The sequence below is a fragment of the Triturus cristatus genome, chromosome 8 (genome assembly GCF_964204655.1).
Source record: "Triturus cristatus chromosome 8, aTriCri1.1, whole genome shotgun sequence".
Classification (NCBI taxonomy): domain Eukaryota; kingdom Metazoa; phylum Chordata; class Amphibia; order Caudata; family Salamandridae; genus Triturus; species Triturus cristatus.
The window spans coordinates 1,558,960,099-1,558,983,811 of NC_140591.1; positions in this window are offsets into that span (position 1 = coordinate 1,558,960,099).

Genomic DNA, 23,713 nt, shown 5'->3' on the forward strand with positions numbered 1-23,713 from the left:
AAGGGCCAAGGCCTAGGGGAGGCATAGGGGAAGAACACAGGTATAAAAGCCAGTCCAGAGTTCCAGGTGAAGAGTGGGGTAATACCACAGCTATGGATACAGAAGGATCCTAATTGGCAACGCCCAAGCTAGTATGAAACCCTCACCACCCGGAGAGACGATACCAATGCAATAATATTAAACAACTGCTGCCATATTAAAAAATAACAAAAACAGACAACAGATGAAAGAGATAAAAAGAAGTCAGAATGAGTAAAGGAACAGAGAGAAGAAGGATAGACTAGCAAAGGAAGTTGTCCCCCGGAGGAGGGGGAGTCGAAGCTGGATGCGCCTTGGGGAGGCGCGGCCCAGGATGGGGGCTAAGACGCTCGGGAGCCGAGAGACCTGTCTGTTAGGTGGGGGGAGTCATTCTGGGGATTACAGTTTCTGACCCCTAAAGAAGGGCTCCTAGGAGTCCCCGAACAGCTGCAAGGCTCGCAGCTTGGGGGCATCAGCTGCTCAAATTGTGTGTCTCTGTGATTATGCCATTCTGCATTTGTCATGGCTTCCAGCGTGACAGGTTTAATGCCCAAGAGCGCTAATGATGGGGTAGAGGGGACTTGGAAACTCACCACCTCCTTGATGTGACTGAGGACCTCCTTCCAAAACAGAGCAAGGCCAGGGCAAGACCACCCTGTAACACTGGCACTGCCAGCAGAGCGAAGAGGAGTTCGGGAACATCCGATGAAGGCGAGTAGGGACATAGTACCAGCGTGTCATTAGTTTCGTGGTGAGGTGCACTGCGGTAGACCTTAGGAATATCCCTCCACAAGCAGGCCCACTCCTCTGGAGAGATGTCAGCGACCAGGTCAGAAGCCCAACGTGTCTGATAGTTATGAGGTAGAAGTGGCTGAGAACGTGGTAAGACCTAATACATTTTGAAGCTCAAGCCCGCGACCCTGCAAACCTATGAACCAAGTATTCAAAGGGAGTGACCTGTCGAGCTACCTCCCGAATGTACGTCAGGGAGATAAGCCAATGACCCAACTGAAAATATTGCAGGTGTGCGCTTTCCAAGAGGTGGAAGGCTTGTTTGCATTGACCAAAAGTAGGAAGGGCGGTGCCCTGGAAAAAGTCCTGTATGACTCGACGGCCTTCCATAGTCCAGGCAGCAAAAGCCTGATGCTGTCGGGCAGAGGGAAACAAGGGCTTGAGCATCTCAACCTATTTTTAACTTCCCATGCTGCTTATCTGCTCAGCTTTTGCCCTAGAAATCACGAAGAAACATCATGGAGAGTCACCCACAAGAATCACACTTTTCTGCTTTTAAAAATAAATACAGACAGGAAACACTTTTTTTTCTGTCTGTAATTATCTGTAAAAATCCATAAAAATGGAAAACAGGAAGCTCTAATTATATATCAGAACATTCATACTCACCAAACATGACATCTCTACCTGTTCCCACACAATGATTATTTCTTCTTAAATGTAATAAGGTAACCCTAATGTTATCTATGGGAAAGGTAGGCCTCACAGTGGGGAAAAACACATTTGTGTTTTTTGTTCCTACCAGGGTCAGAAAAACTAAAAAGTATATGTCCATTGTTTTAAATATACTGCACCCTGCCCTATGACTTGTTTAGGGCCTACCTTAATGGTGATATATGTATTAAAAGGTAAGTTTTTGGCTTGAATAATGTTTTATGTTTTTACCAAGTCAAATTGACAGTTTAAAATTTCCCAGAGGCTTCAAATGGCAGGCTTGAGACATGTATAGAAGGACTACTTAAGTGGGTGGCACAATAAGTGTTGCAGGCTCACTAGTAGAAATTCATGTTAATATGGTAGGGGACTTTACAAGGGACTTATACGTAAATTAAATACACCAATCAGGTGTAAGCCAGTTTGACCATGTTTTAGGGGTGAGCACAAGCACTTAACACTGGTTAACAGAAGTGAAGTGCATAGAGTCCTACGTCCAACAGAATCTAATTCAGAAAAAAAGGAGTGATGTAAAATGTTCAGGGGACGACCACCCTAAGGCTCAAAGGTCTAACAGCTTTAGGGCCTCATGTAGGAAGCCAAATACCGGTCGGTAACGGCCGATTTTCGGTAATTATACCGTTACCGACCGGTATTTTGGCTTTTGGTATGTAGGGAGATCATTTTTGTATTCGGTAATTTACCGAATCGGTAAAATTACCGAACCGGTAATTTTACCGATTCGGTAAATTCCGATTACAAAAATGAGATGTAGGGGGAGTGTGTGTGTGTGTTTTGGAGTCGGTATTTACCACCAACTATTAGTTGGTGGTAAATAATGAATGGATGTGTGTAAGCGTTTTAAAGCGCTTAGACGTGTGCAATGTGGCAGACATACATGCCCTTAGGGCATGTATGTGTGCCACATGTGCACACATGGCCGTCTCAGGGGTGCAACAGGGTGTCAATGTGACACCCTGCCACCCTTGCATGTGTTCCCCTAATTACCGAATCGGTATTTACCGATTTGGTAATGAGGCATACCTTCCCATCAATGGGAAGGTATGCCTCATTACCGAATCGGTAAATACCGATTCGGTAATTACCGACTTTTACCGAATCGGTAAATAATACCGACTCATTTGCTACATATCATTTACCACTTCATAAATACCGAATCGGTAAAATTCGGTATTTATGAAGTGGTAAATGGGTCCCTACCTACATATGGCCCTTAATACTGGAAGCACATTTGGTAAAGTGATTTGTGTGTGTTGGTCTCAGTCCACCAGTCTTAACCAGAAGTCTTGGTAAAATCAAAGAAAAAGGGAATTTTATGGTATTTCTCCAAAAATGTGTATCCATGAGGATGCTACAAACCTAGTCTAACACATTGGAGCATTTTGTGTATTCAAAATTGAATCTAGAAAACAACTTTTGCCTATGCACTGGGTTGAGATGAAGCATACTTTTTGCCTTATTGGTACTATTTACCTGCCTGCTGGCTAAGAAGATTAGATTTTATAATATTGTACCTAATGCATATTTCAACTAGCACTTCACACCAAACATAAATGCAAATAAGTAGTGAACACAATTGTCATCCATCTTGTTTTGGAGTCATACTGTACTGTTATTCCATTTTCGTTAGGCTGGTGGCATTTTTTAATTGTATGTAATATGTTGTAATTACAGAGACTGTGGCCTTCAAGGGACAGCACATCAATCATTCCTATGCCTGCATTCCAACACTGAAAACCTTTTTAAAGTCACTAGTGTTCCTTAGGGAGCAAGTTCTGTTTAAAAAAAAAAAGTCTTCTATTTTGTAAGCTTTCAGGGGGAGAAAGCAGAGGTCTTTTAAAATGCGGTCCACTCCCCTGATGCTCCGAGCACTATTACCAAATGGAAAGGAGTTGTAAGGGCACCTTCCCCTTAGCAAATCATTTCAATCCCAACTTGAGAGTCAACAAGAGGGTCGACAGCTTGTCAGTGGTTTGCTACTGCAATTGGAGTTATGCACTATCAATATATATCCTTTAAGAATACAAAATAGAAGGGATGGAATCCCTTTCTCATCCCCTCCTATTTGAAATTCAGAAAGAATCACAAAAGTCTTTTTACAAGTCAAATGAATTTTACAATTAGTAAAAAAGCCATTTTGTGTTCATAAACCCTGTGATTTTGCAAAATGAGACCCTCAGTGTTAAAACTGGCTTAATGCACTTTGCACCCTAAGTGCTAGATGATGTTTGAATGTTTCCAAGTTATTTTGACAGTCAGCTTCTCAAGAAATGCGCATGCGCGGGCGTCCACGCATGCGCATTTGTCAGAAGAAGTTGGAAATGAGGAAGAGGGAGCCCCGGAGACGCCGCGCTTCAGGTAAGTTTTTTTACTTGTTATTTATTTTAAATAGGCCTGGGCAAAAATTTTGTTCCGTTCGCGGAAATTGCGATAATTTGACATTTTTGCGTTCCGCGGAGAGCGCGAAAATGTCAAAAATTCCGGTTTCCGCAGCTTGGCGATAATTTGTTTCTTGCTCGCGCTGTAAAATAATACATTCTCGCGCGCGCGCGATCGCCTTACCTGAATCCCTGCGTTCGCCGACAAGTTTTCTTGATCCGGTCGCGTTCTCCATGAGATGTTGTATTGTTTTTAGCCATTTGCGCTGTCTCGCGACAGTTCGCGCCCGCAGTGACGTCATGCGTCGCGCGATCACGTCTTTCTTCTCGCGATCATGCACCGCGAGAACAACTCAAAACAAGATGGCCGCGCCCGCAAGCAACCACATGGGTAAGTTGGCGACCCGCAACCATGCAGAAAATCTCGCGAACATGCCGGAAAAAAACTTCCGCATCTTCGCGATATTTCTGCTTGTTTGCGATAATTTTAGACATTCTCGCGATAATTTGCGAAGGTTAATTCCGCAAATTCCGCCCACCCCTAATTTTAAATGTGGGGTTTGATTTAAAAGGAGGGCGGGCGGGAGGCGGGTGGCGGCGGCAGACAGCTACGCTTCGCCCTGGGTGTGCGTAGCGCTAGCCTGCTTCGCCTACTTCGAGAACTGCGAAACAGGCAGTGCTACGTACACTACGTGGGCGAAGCGTAGTGTCACGCCCAGGGTTAGTATTGGTGTAATCTCTGGGAGATTGGCTGTCATGTAAATAAAAGCCTCGGGCACACATCAGCTGTTCAAGTACTCTGCAGAGCACTCCTTTCCTTAGGTCATGAACAACTTGGAACTTGAAAAAAGTGGGGTGATTTTGGTCCCTCTGTCGCATTTCAAAGCAGCCCTGCCAGACAAAAGACTCACCTGGTAAATGCAATACCGGAGCAAGGTATAGCAGAAAGACAGCACTATTAATGTGAAACATAAGAGCTAACACCACAATTGGTTATAGTATATCATCCTTTATCACTGATACAGTAGCAGATCCTGGTTTGAAACTTTATTAGGAGAATCCTCACACATACCATCTACCCTATGTCATCACTTATAAAGAACTAATTGCAGCCCTTTGCTAACAAAGACCTCACTGAATTTCATACACACATGGAATATCAGCACAAAGCTTTGGGAGTCACACAGACAACTCTATGGGTCTTGACACTCAATGCCTCTTTATAGACCTTCCAAACACTTCTGTCACATATGTATACACATTGTTAGATCAGTGAACAGAGGCATACAGAGAGCATCACTTGCCCAGAATTAAACAATTACTTAAAGAAGTACTACTACTACTTGCTGAAAAGGCTACAAATTTGCCGCCATGTTGCATTTTGGTGAATGCACCATGAGAATAGGCACTTTCTCCTCCCCTAAGGAACAGCCTGTCCCTTTTTTTAACGACACACTTACTTGCAGTTTTCATATTGATTTCTAAAAGCTCACAGTTTTGTCTAAGGAATGCGTTTGAAAAGTGACTGCTTAAGACAGTTTGACAAATTGGAAGCTGTTATTAAGAACTGTGTTTATGGGTTCCACAATTTCATGTAGTCCACTAGTGGCAGTGACTCTGATGTTTAGTTTCATGATTTATACTGCACCTTCTATCTCTGACAGCACAAAGCACTCAAACATGCAACCTTCACATGCATATGATGACCTGGTACAATAGACACAGCTTGGGAGGGTTGCACTCGCTTCCCACCCCGAGCTCACCACAGGACGAGACCCGGCACACCCCTCACACCTTTTGTTCCATATGGCACACACAATACAAAGATCCAATTCACTCCGGGTCATGTCCTGCAATGTAAACGGTCTGCTTAATTGCATCAAATGCACGGCAGTCCTGAAATATGCCCAACAACACTCCCCTGATGTCCTCCTGCTCCAGGAGACTCATCTCATCTCCCCATGACACTTGCCCCAACGCTACAGCACCTCACAGACACTATCTCCACATTGCCCAAAGGACAGATAATTAGGCCTGGGCGGTAAAATCCGTTCCGCTCGCGGAATTTGCGGAATTTGGGTAATTTCGCGTTCCGCGGAGAACGCGAAATTGACCAAAAATCTGCTTTCCGCGACTTCGCGAAATTTTTGGCTTGTTCACGTTCTCAATATGCGTGTTCGCGAGATATTTCACCCCGAGCACGCAAACAGCGATCGCGAACAGGAAAAAGGATCGCGAACAAGCAATTCCGCGTGTTTGCTGAATTTCTGCGTGTTCGCGGAGATTTTTTACCGTTTCGCGGAGATTTGCGTAACGCGATTACGCAAATTCCGCCCACCCCTACAGATAATCCTGAGAGGAGACTGCAAAACAGTCATGCAACCCACCCTTGACACTACAGATTCATCCTCCCCTCCCAGGTTGATCCACGCTAATAAACTGGCTGACTGGAAAACCACCTTGGGCATGTGCAATGTGTAAAGGATCTGGAACCCTCCCATCCCCCAATACACACATACATCAGTAGCGCACCACTCCCCTGCACGTATCAACATGATCTTTATGCCAGCACCTGATTGCCATCGTGTGGCCACTATCTCCATCCTTCCATGGGGAATCTTTGACCAATCAGCAATGCTCGTACACCTAGATGACACCCCCGACGGACTGTACCCTATGTGGGTAATGAACGCCTGGTTCCTTCCGAATGAGGAGATTTGCAAAATTATAGTGGAGGAACTTCAGCAATACTTTCTCACAAATCTGGGTTCATTGGCCTCACCAGGCATCCTCTGGAAGGCTAGTAAGGCTACCATCCGGGGAGTGGCCAAAAGCCACCTTCTAGCACAGCAACAGGCCCAGGATGGTCACTTGGCCCTACTTGAAGCGCAAGTGCACTGGCTATAGATTGACCTGGCAAGAACCCTGGACGGGGGTTCCGAGAGACAGCTAACAGCCATATGTGAGGAGATCAAACAAGCCTCGTTGGAATCATCGAAACTGATGTGGCATCCGAGTGTCTGGCTAGGGGAAAAGAATGAGAAACTCCTCCACAGACTGGCCTCATATCCCTTGGCCAATCGGATAATACCTGAGATCCACAAATCCTCAGGAAACATCTGTCATACCTCAACCGAGATCTCACTAGCTTTTGCATATTATTACTCTTGTTGTTCGGTCAGCAGGCTGGAGGGTGCTCTCACGGACTTCCTTAACCCTTTGCAAGTCTGCATCCCCTGCTTGTAACACTCAGAAGCAACTACTCTGGACCTTCACTCCAGAGGAAATAGGTTCAGTAATCTCCTAACTGGTGTCCCAGAAGACTCCAGGTCATAACTGATTCCCTCAAGAATACTACGCCTCCTACAGTGAGCTGTTGGTCCCACATCTCTTGCCTCTGTTCCTACACGTGGCAGAAGTCGGTGCCTTTCCCCCAGAGAAGGACACAGCCACCATTGTGGTAATCCCTAAAACCCAACTGCCTTCGTCTTCCTGTGCGGACTACCGGCCGATCTCCCTAATTAACACCAAAATCAAAGTCACGGCTTTTGCACAATGCCTGCACCCACTCCTTACCAAACCGATCCATCCGCAGCAATGTGGCATCATGCCAGCTCATGCCACCAGACACTGCCTGAAAAGCCTTCATTTGGCGATTGCTAACCGTCAGGCAATCACCCCCTATCCATCGCTTCTTCTCGTGACTTTGACTTCCCAATCCAGAGGGGTAAAAGGCACGGCTGCCCCCTCTCCCTGCTCCTTTTTGCCCTGGTGATAGAACCCCTGGTGTGTCTCATCCGAGCGGATGATTTGATTCACGGCTGGACACGGGGAGACCACCCCGTGGATAAAATCACACTATATGTGGACGATGTCCTGCTTTTCCTCGCCGACCCGGCCCCCTCTAGGGAATGTTTCGACTGGCAAACTAACATACCCATTAGGTGACAGTCATTTAAATACCTGGGCATATGGGCCGCTCTTCTCCCTTATATGGAGTGGGCACTGAATGTTACTCCACTTCTTAAAAAGACCAGAGAGGAACTTAACCGGTGCCAAGTCTTACCACTCAGCCTGCTTAGAAAGGTGGCACTATTTAAAATGATGATCCTCCCCCGATTCCTCAATATTATTCAAAGTACTCCCTTCCACTACCCCCGTAGTTGGTTCCGAGCAATTGACGCCATAATCATGTGGTTCCTGTGGGGATCGGGAAGACTGCGGACGTTTCTTGCCCATTGTTGCATTCCATCCTTTGATGCAGAGTTGGGCATGACAGACCTCTACCTATACTATCTGGCTGCGAGGTTACTTGTCCTCCATTATTGGTTAATGGGGGGATGGTCTGGTCCAGCTCACAAAACTGAACTTCAAAACCTGGACTTCCCTCGAATCGAAGCTCTCATGTACGGCTCCCCCATTTCTCAGACACTTCCAAACTGTTTTCCTGGCCTGGCACTCGGCTTTGAGTCATGCACAATTGGAATACAAATTGAACCAACAAACGCCGCTCTGGCAAGGCTCGTGGCTCAACGAAGTGGCAGCACTATAAGGGTTTCAACACTAGGACTATATTGGAATATCCCAACTGGGCGACATGTGGGCAGAAGACCACTTATAGACTTTTTAGGACAGCCAGACCCGCTTCTCCTTACACACCTCACAATTCTACAGATACTTACAGTTACAACACGCCTTGAGCACACACATCTCGATGGGTAGTACACTCCCTGTATTCAGTCCACTGGAAGCACAGATCATGATGGGGAATCTCGGGAAAGGAGGCATATCCTGTATATACCGCAGCCTCACGAACAACAGCTCTAAATCTCTGGACCCCCTTAGAACCCGCTGGGAGGGTTAGCTGTGCCCCCTTGAAGATGAAGACTGACGGGATGCCCTTATGGCTCCCAAAATGATTACTGCCTCTGCCAGACTTATCCAAATCTATTACCTGCACACTTCATTCCTTACTACAGAGTGACTACACAGAGCAGGGATACGTACCTCGCCCTAATGCACGTGCTGCAGGTACCAGCCAGCATACTTCTACCATGTTGCTTGGTCTTGCCCCACCTCATAAAATACTAGGACAAAATAGAATCTGAGCTCACGCACATCTTGGGTTGGCATGTACCTCACGATCCTGTGCACCTCCTCCTGGGTGTTATGGACAGTCTAAATGGGTCCCTTGCAGACAAATTATTCCTGGGCACGGCCATCATGGTGGCCGAACAAGATATTGCCATGGCCTGGACACAACCTGACCCTCCCACAATAGCTAGATGGCACTGTGTGGTGGACTGGTGCGCTGCCTAAGAGAAACCTTTATTTGAGTCCAGGGGTTGCCCAGTCAAAACCCAAACAGTGTGGGGTAAATGGACTGATGAAATGGGTTGACAAGGTCCCAAAGGGTGGACTTTCACTTCCGACAAAATGCTTTCTTTTCACTATGTTATGTGTCTGATAATGGTGCATACTGTATGATTGCACAAAAGATGCTCTCATTATCTCCAATATTCAAACCTGTTTATTGTGCTGTTGGTGCTAACTTTTCTTTGTTTTATAGAATCAATAAAGTTGATTATCAAAAACAAAAGAGAGCGTTTATTTTCAGCATATTTAGGTCAAATTGTAACACTGAGATCAGTTTTTAAGTATCCTCGGTCCATGGCTAAAACATTACCAAATCAGATCCTGTTACATTAGCTGGTTACTGAGCAGCATGAGTGGTATATACTGATATTTACCATTGGTGTTTCAAATCTCAAAACTATTTCATTCCACTTGGATTCCAAAGTTGCTCACTTTCAAAACACGGGAACTTTATGTAACTTTGTGAATTCTATATAATGACATAAGGACATTAACCCAACACACAGCATAGCATCAGAGGAAAACTAACAACACAAACTGTGTTCTCGGAACACTAATGAATCATAATACACTTTGCTCTTTCAGCTCTAAACTTACCACAATGAATTGTGGTAGTTGAGTAAAAACTATCCAATTGCATCATAATGTACACTAATCCCCCAAAACGGAAGTGCTTTATAGTACATTGACCAAACAGACTGCACTTTGAGCTCTTGGGACACTAGTCCACAATTCTTTTTTTTGTCCTAGGCACATCAATGCACAACACTGTGCTGCATAATAAACCAAGAAAAAGCATGCTAAGCTTCACTCTATGAGCATTACCTGCGTGCTATGGTGCTGATTAACCATAATGCTTTGCATCACACCTGAAAACACTATGTCCTTTGTGAACTAACACCCTCATTCCAAACTGCAGTCCAACTTTAGAACACTTAGATCTTGATTTTGTGTTTGGTGAACTGGGTACGTCTTTACCACAAATGTTATTTAGTACCCTGTCTGCCAAAATGACAATCCACTGCTCCATTAAGTTTTGGGTTGTCCATTAATTCAGTGATCTCCATCTGGCTCTGCTGGTGCCACAGTGACAAATTTGAGGTTGATGGTGTAGGTGCATCAGGCTCTCCATTTTATTTAGAATGTAACGTCTAATGTCAGTTTGGAAACTGCCAGGACACATGGTGGCCACTAAGCAAAGTTACAATGTCAGAGTAGCTTTCATGCCTGTGGCTTGTATGAAGGCTGTGGGACCTCAGCAGGGTCAGTGGTGATATTACAATATGGTATGCAGTAGTCTGGCAGGCCACCCACTAAAGTCAAAATCAGGCACAACATCATCATGCTACATTAAGTCTTAGTCGAACAAACTTACCTGAACAAAAATACCTCAGAATTCCAGAAACAATATGCATCAGCATGCACCCAGGATGCTGTCACCCACATTGTCCTGCATACTAAGAAAACCAGCCATCATACTGCAATGATTGCTTTCCTTTCACATGTGACCCAGCAGTTCATTCTAGTAGCATTAAGGCCCAGATGTACGAAATTCTTATTTTTCATTTCCTAAATAGTATTTCCGTAGGAAGGTATATTTAAGAAATGCAAAATGGTATGTAAAAATTTGCGATTTCCCAATAGTGATTCCTAAAATGTAGGTATTGCTATTAGAATATTGCAAATAGGAAATGCTATTGCATTCCCACCTATGTGTGAAATAGGACATTTTGTGCATTTCCTAAATAGTGATTTCCTAAAAGGAATTACAATTTAGGAAATCAAAAGCTAAGGGTGCCTCTGGGAGTAAGGCCCCCCTGGAGTCACCCCAACATTTGTAGTGCACAAGTAAGTGCACATATGCATTTTTTAACTGGGCACATGGCTACCATCTACTTGGAGTCAATAGTAATAGCATTTACTAAAAGCCCAATTTGCATTCAGGAAATGCTTTGTACATGCGCTTTAGGAACTACAAATAGGTAATCCCTGTTTGCGTTTCCAAAATCGCAGTCACAATTTGCGATTTCTACTGGGGTAGAAATCACAGATTTTGGCCTTTGTACATATGAAAAGACTGTTTTGCATTTCTTAACAAGCCAAAATTGTGATTCAGCCCATTAAGATATTAAAAAAGCTTTTGTACATCTGGCCCCTAAATCACTATGCTACTCTGCACTGCATCATGGGGAAATGATCTTGCTGCATTGCTTGCAAAGCGTGACTAACTTACAACACTGAACTATATCCAAGAGATGCCAACTCATTATATTGCATCATATTCCAGAGGACACTAACTCTGAAACACATCACATTGCTCTGACCACATTATGCTGTTTCGTTTGGACACCAATCCACTACATTGCACTGCATCCTATGGACTCAATCCAACTACCCAGCAATTTACCATACCTACATTCCATGCCACAGTGTAGCATATGATCACTTATTGTCATGATTTTGTTCTTGTGGACTTCCGGTGTAGCTAAGTCTGAAAGCCACACTGGATCTAAAACTCTTTTGCTGTTTCTGAGGCTTAGGGCATGATTTAGATCTCGGCAAACTGGTTACTCTATCACAATCGCATTGGATATCCTGTCCCCTGAAATATAAATCCCATTATATCCTAGAGGACTTATATTTTGCCTTGGGCACCAATTCTGATTCCAGCTATTGAGTGTGGCCCCAGCTCTTGGATGTGTTTCAGTATGAAAGCTGCACTGGGTCTGAATCTTTCTTCTTGCCTCTGAGACTTATGAATAGAGGAAGCAATATCTCTTCAGACTCCAGCTCTTCAGACTCCAGATTAGGTAATCTCAGTGCGTCACCATGTTCTTGTAGTGTATGAGCTCTCCATTTTCATGGGACTAATGGCCAGGTGTTCATATGGAATGGTTTTACAATTACCAAAAAGCTCATTTTTGCGATTTCCTATTTGGTAATAACCATGTACAAATGTATGTGTTTAACACATTATGTGATACTCAGTGAGTTACAAACAGACCTACCTTATTAATATTCATGAGGTATGTCCCAGTTTGCAACTTTTTGGAAATCGTAAATAATCACAGAAAAGGTGGTCTACTGGGGTCAGCAGCCCACCATGTCTGTGATTGCTTTTAAATAAAGTAATGTTTTTGTTTAACCTTAATTAAAAATGTGATGTGTTTTAAAAATAAAAATGAACATTTTCTTTTAATTTTTAAACATTGGGGACCCCTTCCCAATTGCGAATGGGTTACCACCTACTTGAAGAAGTTGGTAAAATGCTAATATTTTGCAACCATATTTTGGTGACAAGACATTCACATATACCACTGAGATTCGGTATTAGGAAAGGACACCGTAAACACGCCCCTTCCTAATACCGAATTGCAAACCCAATTTGCGATTTGGTAATTGGATACTGAATCACAGATTGGGCCTTTGCACATTGGAAAAGGCATTTTTCAATCCGCAATGGCCCGATTCTGTGAATCAGGCTGTTCGCGAAATAAAACAAACTTTGTACATCTGTCCCTAGGACTCTTTGGCTCCATCATTTCAGTTCTATCATTTTTCACTTCAGTACCTGCTGGAATCTCAGAATGCAAGCTCGATTACTTAGTTTATTACAGGTTCAGTATTTATACTTTGCATGTATTTTGCAGTTACGACCTTAGGACTTCTGTTGTTTTCAATTTCAAAGGAGGCAAACCTGGTGGTGACTATTACAAAATAAACATATTTTTCACACAGTCTGCTAAATTCCAATTGGAACTTGATTATATCACCTGAATTTGGGATTTGTGCAGAAGTTTACCTAATTATACAGCATTATGAGAGTGATTTTGTGGTGAAATATTCACAACTAACCTGGATCTATGCGGGTACCCTGTTGTCTACACCTTTTAAACTCTATATAAGAAATTGCAAACAGAACATAGAAAATTGCACACAGCACATAGCCTTTTGCGGAAGCATTTCACCATGAAAGTAGGGTTCTAGCAGCACAACTGGGGTGTTCGCTATCTGCCTCTATCACATATCTTCCCCTCTCATGAGTTGTTCTCTCTGTGATGCTTTCTGGCAAATGTGACAAGTGTGTGAAGGAGTGGTGGAACCACAATGCTCATGAATGATTAATGATGACACAAAAGTTTAGTACATATTTACCCTGACTCTGAAATAGTATTCTCTACTTCAATCTGCTAATGTGCACTGCAAGATAGTGGCAGAAATCCACCCTACCTTGCAGCACTCTAACTCTCCAAAATACATTACATCCTTGAGGTGCAATGCTGCCTTTCTGTACTACAATAACACATAAACCATTCAGCATCCTTTGAGCACTAATTGCCCTCATCCTCTGGTCACTAAAACATCATACTGCTTTGTGTTCAAAGGACAATGCCCAACTACACAGTAGTCCATACCACAAGCATGACCCAATACATTAAAGTGTCACTAACACTCAACGCTACAGCATTATAGATATAATATAGTTACAGTTTGCAGATTTATATAGAGCGGCTTATCCTCCTCGAGGCGATGTCCATGAGCATTAAGTGATTTGTCCAGAATCAGAGGATTTTGTGTTGATGCAGAGTCTCAAAACCAGGTTCCCAGCTCCTGAGTCATTAGTTCTGGCTGCTGCACCACATCCCTCCTCGACTGCATTGTAACTACAATATATCACTGCATCATAGCAACACTCTGTTAATACACTATACATTACTTCATCATAACAATCACTACAGCATACTTCATCCTCCAGACACTGGGGCCTGATTCACAAACTGCACTTTATAGTATGTTTTGTAGTACTAGAAAACATACTGCAAACTTATGGGCAAATAAACAGCAATAACTTGAAACACAACACAAGGAAGATCCTACACCAATTTGAAAAATAAAGTACATGTTAATAAATAATTTGACACAGAGATGACAAAACTTCCAGTCAGAAAACCCAGAGTAATGAGTTTCTTAAAGTTTTTACTAGCACCTAAAAGTTCAAAGCGCAAAACACAGACATCTAATCATGAGAGACCGTGTCAAAATAACATATTATGGCTGACACCAAAGGAGCATGATTCAAATACAATGAGTGGATTGGGCCTGGTCAGTGCTTATCTCCGGATTAGAAGACATTTTGAGACAAAATGTTATGAGAAGGTGGGGCATCCCTACCTAATAGCGAGTCGCACTTCAATGTACGATTGTTTTGCAACCGCAATTGCAGTTGCAAAACACTTGCAGTTTACCACCCATTTCCAAAAGGTGGTAAGTCACTTGTACACTGGAAGGGGTCCCTAGGGAACCACTTCTTCTTTGTGACTGGCAGCAAAAATATTTTTCTAGAGATGGCAGTGGTCCCAATGAAATGTTTCATTTTTCTTTTTTAAATGCATCACATTTTCCTTTAGGGAAAAAGGTCTGCATTTTTTTTTAAAAAACAGCTTTATTTAAAAAGCAGTCACAGACATGGTGGGCTGCTGACCCCAGCAGGCAACCATCCCTGTGAGTGCTGGCCCTTACCAATGGGGTCTCAAATTGTGACCTGCCTCATGAATATTAATGAAGCAGGTCATTTGCGACCCCATTGAGAATCGCAAACAGAGTCAGAGACACTGTTGTAAATTCCATTTTGAGAGTCACAAATTGTGAGTTGCAAAACAACGCAATATGCAAGTCGCAAAATGGAAAGGGTGATACATCTCTCCCTAAATCTGTCTTTTGGAAGTCAAATACCTCAAGCGGTAGGAAACCAGAGTCTGTAGCCAAAGAAATTTTATGGGGTTTGGGTACCCTTTTTTCAAAGGAGCATTGAGGACTGTTTGCTGCTTCGGAGAACAACATTGCACAGTCAATACAAACGGCGATGCACCTCAGGCAGATAGCTGAGCTGGCAAGTCCTGGTCTTCCCTCGGGTCTCAGAGCAGTTTTTTATTTAGGCCATCTGGGTACTTGTAGCCCCACAACAAAGTGTCCAAAACACAACTTGGGAGTTCAGGACTCGCTCAGGCTGGGCGCAATTGTGGGATCAAGATGGTGGGAGCCATTTGTTTTGCTGTGGCTCTGAACAGGAGGTCAGTAAACTAATCCTTGGGAATCAATCTGGTAGTCCAGGGTTCAAGTGAAGATGCAAGGCTCACACACCAGGGCTGACCTCTGAGGGTCAAGGAAGGCTACAGTAAAGCAATCTTGCAGAGTGCACAGCAGGTCACAGCAGCTTGGAGTCCTCTGAGAGTCTTTCTGCAGGTCCAGAAAGGGAATTGAGTGGGTCTGAGGGTCCTTTTTTTATATTTGTTGCCCTTCCTCTGGAAGCTTGGAGAAGCTTCCAAAAAGGTGTTTTGATGTGTGTTGGATTTCCTAACTCCTCTGCCCTGGCTACAAGCTGGCAGCAGTGACAATGTGGAGGTAATAAGTCCTTGTGTGAAGGTAGAGCACAGTCTATTTAGTTGCAAGTCGGTCTGTGCTCAGCTTTGCCCCCATCCTGCCAGCAGATGTTCCATTCAGGCTCACAGTTTAATTACAGCTTACCCTGTCCTTTGAGCTATCAAGGGCCTACAGTAGGTGTGACCTTTATGTAATACAAGGGGAGTTTAAGGCCTTGCAAGGAATTATATTACCAAGTTGGTTTGGCATTTTAAATTGCTACTTAACTGGGTGGCAGATTAAGTGCTGCAGTCCCACAAGTAACATTTCATTTATAGGCCCTGGATAGATGGTATTCCATTCTAAAAGGGACTTATCTGTATATTAAATATGCCAATCAGGTGTAAGCCAAGAAAACCATATTTAAAGGAAGGAACACAACACACACTAGTACTAGTTAGCAGTGGTAAAGTGCACAGAGTCCAAAGACTGACAAAACAAAGTTCAGCAAAAAAATGGTGGTAGTAGGTAAAACATTTAAGGGAAAACCACTATAAGGCTAGAATGGCAACACTTCTAAGAAATAGTTGAAACTCAGACATTAAAATCAACATATCTGTAAAGACAATTTAATCTCCTTCTGTCAGGATAATACAAGTGTAACAAGGTTAAATGTTACTCCCTATCACAATGGTGTTGCTTTAAAGGAAGAGATTTTCGGATTCTTGTTAATAATCATTGTCAATTTGAAAGCATGCCGGAGATAATTACACAGAATATTTAACTATAAAAAAATGTCTTTTGGAAACTCATTTGTGATTCAATAACTGTCCCATATTCTTGCAAAGCAGCCTGAGTGGAGCTGCTGTGGTGCCAGTATCTGAGTTATTCTGTATTGGGTGTTTTTGTAATGGTTCCTTTGGTAACACTTTGGGATCTCCCATATGCTGCATTGTTCAATAAATAAAGTTAGAAGCTACTGCATTTATGAGTATGTGCATCGGACAGTATCACAATGCATTATCTGCTTATTGTTTGAGGTTAATTCAAATTAGTTCCATTGTCATTTGCATGTACTTTATTTTACTGTGTGCACTCATGGAAAGCATACCTGTCCTGTGATTGGTTTAGTACTGTTTTTAATTCTCCCCATTACTGCCTTGAAAAAGATTTAATAGTGCTGCAGTTTAGATCTATTACTTATTGTTTTTTTGTTGTTTTTTTGTCCTCTAATACACCACAGATGTGTCCACCGATTGTACACACTGACCTATACTATATCCGTCTCTTCCTAATCATTTATTCATACATAGTCTTTTGACCCTGTATTGATGAAATGTGCCAGGGTGTAATCATTGGACCAACTCACTCTGCTCATTCCCCAGTTCTCAAATGGTGATCAGAAGTCAAACCCACTCATGTCACACCTTGCCTCGACTAAAGCATACATATGTCTAACAGAGACAATTCAATAAGCGATAGTTGGGGGGGAAACTCTTATCCATATTTTACAATTCTCTCTTCTTGCTAAAAGCATCAGATACAAGGTCCGTTTTTTGTCATCTTACTGTATCCCTCTCCCTTCTGGGACCATTTCAACTGTTCTGGAAAAGATTAGAGTAAGGCTTACCTCAATCTCAAACATTTCACTCAATGCCTTACCCACATTGCAACAATATGACATCAATTTCAGGCATGTGAAAAACATGGGTACACCATCAGCTGGTGTCAGCGCACATAAAAATATATCATATCTCTACACCGACTGTGGAGTCTCCCTGTCTTTTTGAATACCAAAGCAAAGGTAAACATACACAAAAGTATGAGTTTACTTTTGTGAATATGGCTGATAGTGTTTTCCCACCCCTCTTTTGGAGCTCTTAGCAAACAGACACTTGCTCCAATCTATCTTCCTTTGGTATCCTTTAAGGAGAAGCAGTCTTGTTCTTGATCCGGTGATGGCAACACGTTCATATTGATTGCATACGACAGACCTCAATTAAGCATAAGTATTTTATCTGTCCTCTGTATGCATGCTTGGAACTGCCAGTTTAGTCAATTATGTATGTCTCTCAAGGTTGGAATAGAAAATGTACCTAAAGTCTTTCCAAGCGGGCAGACCACAGCAGTTGTTTGCCTCACAAATGTACCACATCAGAAACTCCCTAATTTTTAAGATTATTGTGAAGGGGCAGCAAACTGAGCATTCCTAGAATAGGGACAATCGCATTGTTTGAGTCTATTGTCAAATGTAACTAAGGCAATTCCAAGGATTCCTTACATTGTCATTAAGCCACCTTTTCTATTTAAATCACTGTTCCCTTGAGTACATGACCATAGACTAAGCTCATATGCATAGTTGTGTCCTCTGATCTCCTGGTCTCTGAACTTTGATAAAGAGATTTAAAAGATGGCTTAAAGAGTCACTCTTGAGCAAATTATATATTTTAATTTATTAACAGCTTTACTGAGCATAGATGAAGACAATTCAGTTATTTCAGTTTTGTAATGCACACATTACCAATACCTTGGTATGCAAGTACTGACTCAATAATAAACTCATTCTTTTATGTGTAGCTACTATGAACATAAAACCTCAAACTTTGAGTTCATCACTGTAAACAAAGATTACTCAATACCAATAGTCCAGTCTCAGTGGATTGGTCTGGTAATTTCCTCATCTCCTGCTCATTTCATTTCACTAAATAGTAGTCACAGATACAACTAAAAGGCCCAAGCTGTGGGACAGAGGTCTGAGGAATATTGCTTCTCTTTTACTACCGTAGGAGTACCTTACACCTTCAAACCATATTATGTACACGGGGGGTTCGACTCGAACGTACACGGGGGGGATCGACTCGAACGTACACGGGGGGGTTCGACTCGAACGTACACGGGGGGTTCGACTCGAACGTACACGGGGGGTACGCACCGTAGATACACGGGTGGGGGTACGACTCGAACGTACACGGGGGGGTTCGACTCGAACGTACACGGGGGGGTTCGACACGTACACGGGTGTACATACAGGGGGGTTCGGCGTGTACGTACGGGGGCTGGGGGGGGTCGGCGTGTACCTACGGGGGCTGGGGGGGTGTCGGCGCATACGTATGGGGGCTGGGGGGGTCGGCGCGTACGTACGGGGGCTGGGGGGGGGTCGGCGCATACGTACGGGGGCTGGGGGGGGTCGGCGCGTACCTACGGGGGCTGGGGGGGGTCGGCGCATACGTATGGGGGCTGGGGGGGTCAGCGCGTACGTACGGGGGCTGGGGGGGGGTCGGCGCATACGTATGGGGGCTGGGGGGGTCGGCGCGTACCTACGGGGCTGGGGGGGGGTACGGTGCGTACCGGGCCACCTACTCTGGTCGATTCGCGCCGTACTTCGCTTTTCCGGCACTTTTTGGGTGCCGTGAAAATATTGCCGTCCGGACTGCTGTCGGTTCGAATCGTAATTCCTGGGTCGTGAAACGCTGCCTGAAAGCGTCCCGACGTCACGTTGCAGCATTCCCGGATCACATTCGTATGTATATTTTCGTCGGTCACTGTTTTTTACGATTCGTACGGAAATGGTGTTTCCGTGCGAATCGTAATTCCATGTTTGTAAAGTTTTACGACCGGGTACGAGTCGGACGGGGAAAACGCTCCGACCGACGGTTCGTACCCGGTTTTTACCGGATCGTAATCGGCACCTAAATATTTCACCCATTTCTAAGAACCCATTCACATCTTATGTTGTTTGAGCCTGTTTTATATGTCTAGCAAAGAATAGTCCCGGAATGCATAAATAGACCAGGTCTTACTTTTACAAAATAAATATTGCATGGGGTATATTTAGGTGATATGAGTAACGTCTGATGGGTCTCTAATTTACTATTCCAAACACAATAGTCTAGGACCAAGATTTATCAAGCATTTGCATTGGGGTTGTGTTACTTTTTTAATACAAACCCGATGTAAAGGTGTTTTTGGGATTTACAAACGAAAGCAATTTGTTATCTGCACTGGTTTGTGTGAAAGAGTTGCTAGTTTGCGTTACTTGACATCAAAGGGGTGTTACATGGGTGGTACACAGGAATTTCCATGCCACCACTCATGGGGTTTTATGCGAAATCCTGTTTACTAACATTAGTTGACAGGGTTTGGTGCCAAACAATAATGCTGCTGCAAAGTAGGCCTTAAAAGGAGGCGTTTTCATTTCTCCTTTCTTTAGCGAGTGCATGTGTGCTGTACTGGACAGCACACATACCAAGTAGGACAAGTTGAATAACTTGCCTAATCATAGATTTTTGTACTGAGAACCCTTCTAGTACAAAACCTATGCTAGACTCACGCACACAACCTTGCAATATGGCGCAGACTTGAATACATGGCACTCAGCAGCAAACATCTGCACTGGCACTAGGGGCTGAGGAGGAGAGTACCATATCTCTATAGATATGGCACTCTTATGTTCTCTCCTTGTCACGCAAAGCAGCACAGCTTTTTTGAGTGCTGTGTTGTGTGTCACGTTTGTAAATCTGGGTAAAGAGTGCTCTGTCAAGACTGAGCATAAATGGTTTATAGAGGAAAACAACCTTATTAAACTTCTCCGACCAAGCCTGGAGTAGGTATCAGCAACATTAGCATGTAGTTCAGACAGACTGTTGGCAAACTCACAGCAGACACTGCTTAATAAATTGGAGTTCATACCCCTATGGCTATTTTATTTGGCAGCATACACATGCATTTCAAATGTTTGCTGTTCAGACAAAGTCATGCAAAGTTGTTGTGAGGGAAATAAATAACATCACCAATATCTGTTGAAGAGCGGCTCTCCTGCAGGAAGGTATACCAAAACCAAGGTGATGAACAGTGGCTGAAAACTGACATCATGACAAATGCCTTATATGAGATGTCTGTGATCCATTTTAAAGGTGTATTGTGCTGACCGAGTGTTAGTTAAGCAGCACCATATCCAACACTCTGGCTGTCATTTGTTGCTTCATTTCTCTTAAGTGCAACCAGGAGGGCTCTAACATGGTCCCACCATTGATAGGAACTTAAGGACAGATCTAAGTGGAGAAGGATATCTTCATGAGCAGGGTATGGGAAAATCAGGAATGTTGAAAAACAGATTTGATTAGTTGTATGATGTGAATAACATGATATCACATCTGTGGGCATTGTTCAAATTAGAGCACCTTACATAAATGGAACTATGAGACCCTTCCTTGACCCAAACCTCCACCCCTCCTACCCTGGCACCCCCAAACCCCTCCCCCTATAATGTGGAAAACCCCACTAGCCACGCTAGCCACATTTCATCCCTCCATACAAACCTATTGGGTGTCATGAAACAACACCCTTGGTGACCCTGCTACCCCAGCAATGAAGAAGCTTAAATTTTCTATTGTACTCACAAATCATTTTCAACTTCTAGAAGAAGTTTCTTTCAATAAGCCCTGGGCGTCTACTAAATTTGAGAAAATAATGCGGAGCTTAGATTGTTGTGCTTTTAAGGCCTGTGCACCCTGAGCTTTAAACAGATATAACATCTTCACAAATTCCTTTCGCCTTCACTTCGACAGCTGACATGTCAGAAAATATGTGACATTTAATAGATTCATTTCTTTGCTCTATCGCCTTCACCAAAATTCTCTCCTTAACATGTAAGTCAGCAAACATTAGTGGTATCTTTGAGTTTGGCAGGGGATGAGCTGGAACTCGATGTGCCCTTGTAATTGTAAGATCTCAATTAAATTCTGGGAGAAGCTTTTGTTTAAAAAACAAATCGGCCCATTGCAAAGTTTGAGCTCCCTCAATCCCTTCAGGAACCCTCACTATTCGAAGATTCGACCTTCGGGAGTGATTCTCGAGTCTCCCGAGTTTTTTCTCCAGAAAAGTTTTATTTTTCACCGCTTCATTCACTTTCAAAAACATGTCACTCATCTTATCTTCTAGCAGCGCGATTCTTGTTTCAGCTTCCTGGAATCTGGCAATCTGGCAGGGAAACAAGCCACTGCCTCTTCAATTTTGCCTAGACGCTGATGAAGGGAGGTAATCTTGAGCTCTTATGATTTTTTCATCTCCCTAATTTTCGCCAGGATAAGGTTCAGCATATCCTTTATATCCACTTGTTGTGTAATGCACCCTTCGGACGCGGAACTCTGGCTGATTTGAGAAGGCTGCCCATCCGACTCTTGATACCCAACTTGCGGATCCTCAGTCTCTGAACCAGTTTCACTAGGCAGCTGCCCTTGTGGCTGGGGCTGAGGCCGAAATAGAGCCAGTAACTGCAGCTGTTTTTGAGCCTCAACCAATGGCATTCTAATATCTTCAGGTGGAGGCAACGCTGACTGGGACTCGATCTGATTCTGCTCCGTACCTGTTGTTTGAGCTGCTGTTGTGGCTGACGATGCTACCTGGTTGTGCAGATGTTGTGCTACCAACCCATCTTTTTATGGGAAGAGATGGGTCCTGTCCAGGCATCTGGACTCAAGGTGGTGACAGTGGCAAGACCTGTAATAGACCCTTTAGTAAATCTCCCTGTATTTCTTGTGATTTTATGACAGTTCTTGGAGGAGCCGGTAGAGATGCTTTTTTTAAGAAAAGTTGAAAGACCTAAGCACCTTTTGGATTGTTCTTCTACCCTCCAGCTGTTGGAACATCTTGTTATTCCCTTACGGACAATGATGAAGCATCCGTGACCTTGGGTACATCAAATGTCTCTCCTCCCAACGGTACCGGTGACAAGTGGGGAGGCTGCTCCTCTTCTGAACTTTTAAAGTTAGCGTTTAAACCGAGGAGATTTGTGCTGTGTCCTGGTCTGGCTACTAGTGCATTTGCCCTCGTCTGGGCTAGGCGGGATTCAACTTTCAGCCTGGCCACAGAATTTTACTTAGCTACCGTGCTCGAATGCTTCAGATGCTTTCCCTTTTCCCCTTCTGCTTTTTAATCTCGGTACCCAAATATGTCTGAGTGCCTCTCCAACTGCACCAACCTGCTTCCAGGTTTCAAAGTCCCATACACTACTTAGGCTGTATCCGTTAGACACACAGGGGTCAGTTTCTCCTACCTCCTGCCTCTTGTTTCAGGCTCTGCACCTCTTCACCCTCCTCAGCCTGCAGCCTGCACCTCTTTGACCTTCAGCCTGCAGTACGCAGCCTGCAGCCTCTGCACCATTGACGTTTCCGCCACAAGCACCTCATGCTGACCAAATGCCGGCTCGATAGGAAAACAAAAGATGTGGCGAAATTCAATACTCAGGGGAAGAAAGGAGCAGGAGAAAAATAAATTATATCGGACATATGTACAAGTTTTAAAGATATTGCAAAGTGTGGTTAGGATGGGAGGTGTTGTTCAAAGAAAGATGAGGTTTATTGAGGAAAACTTCAGATTAGGCAAAGCTGAGATAGGCTAATTGAGATGGATCAAATGTCGCAAGATATAAAAGTGATAACATGCAATGTTAATGGATTACTGAATCCATGTAAAAAAATCTGCTTTTTTAAACTGGTTAGCATCCCTTTCTCCTGAAATGTTATTCTTGCAAGAAACGCATTTTAGGACAGAAAATCTAAAAATAGTGCTACTTAAGAAATATTAATTGGCGTATTTTTCATCTGCTAATTTAGCGGTGCGCGGGTTAGGAATCCTCCTATCAAATAGCGTGATGGAAAAGGAAGATGGGTATGGATGAAGGTAAAACTGGAGGAGATAGGGCTAAATTTAGTTAAATATTACAGTCCCATAGAAGATTATATCATTGCACTTGAGCAAATTTATCAGTGCGGAAGTTATACTGATTCTTGGGGGAGATTTTAATTATAAACAGAATTTGGCACTAGACACCTCAAATAAAACAAAACGACAGCTAAAGCCCAAAACTGCAACGTTAATAAAAAGTTTGTTAACGGATTTCGCATTAACGGACCCCTGGAGACAGGGACCCTCCGTTTCTCTCAATTTACATGTTATTCCTCAAGATATAGAACAGCATCTGGCTTGGACTTTTTTCTTGTGGATAAGCTGCTGGCTAACGGTAAATCAGAGGTAGTGGTTAATTCCTTTTCTGATCACTCAAGATGTCAGTTCGATACATCCCTACTGGAAGACAATACTTGGGTGGTTGAAAC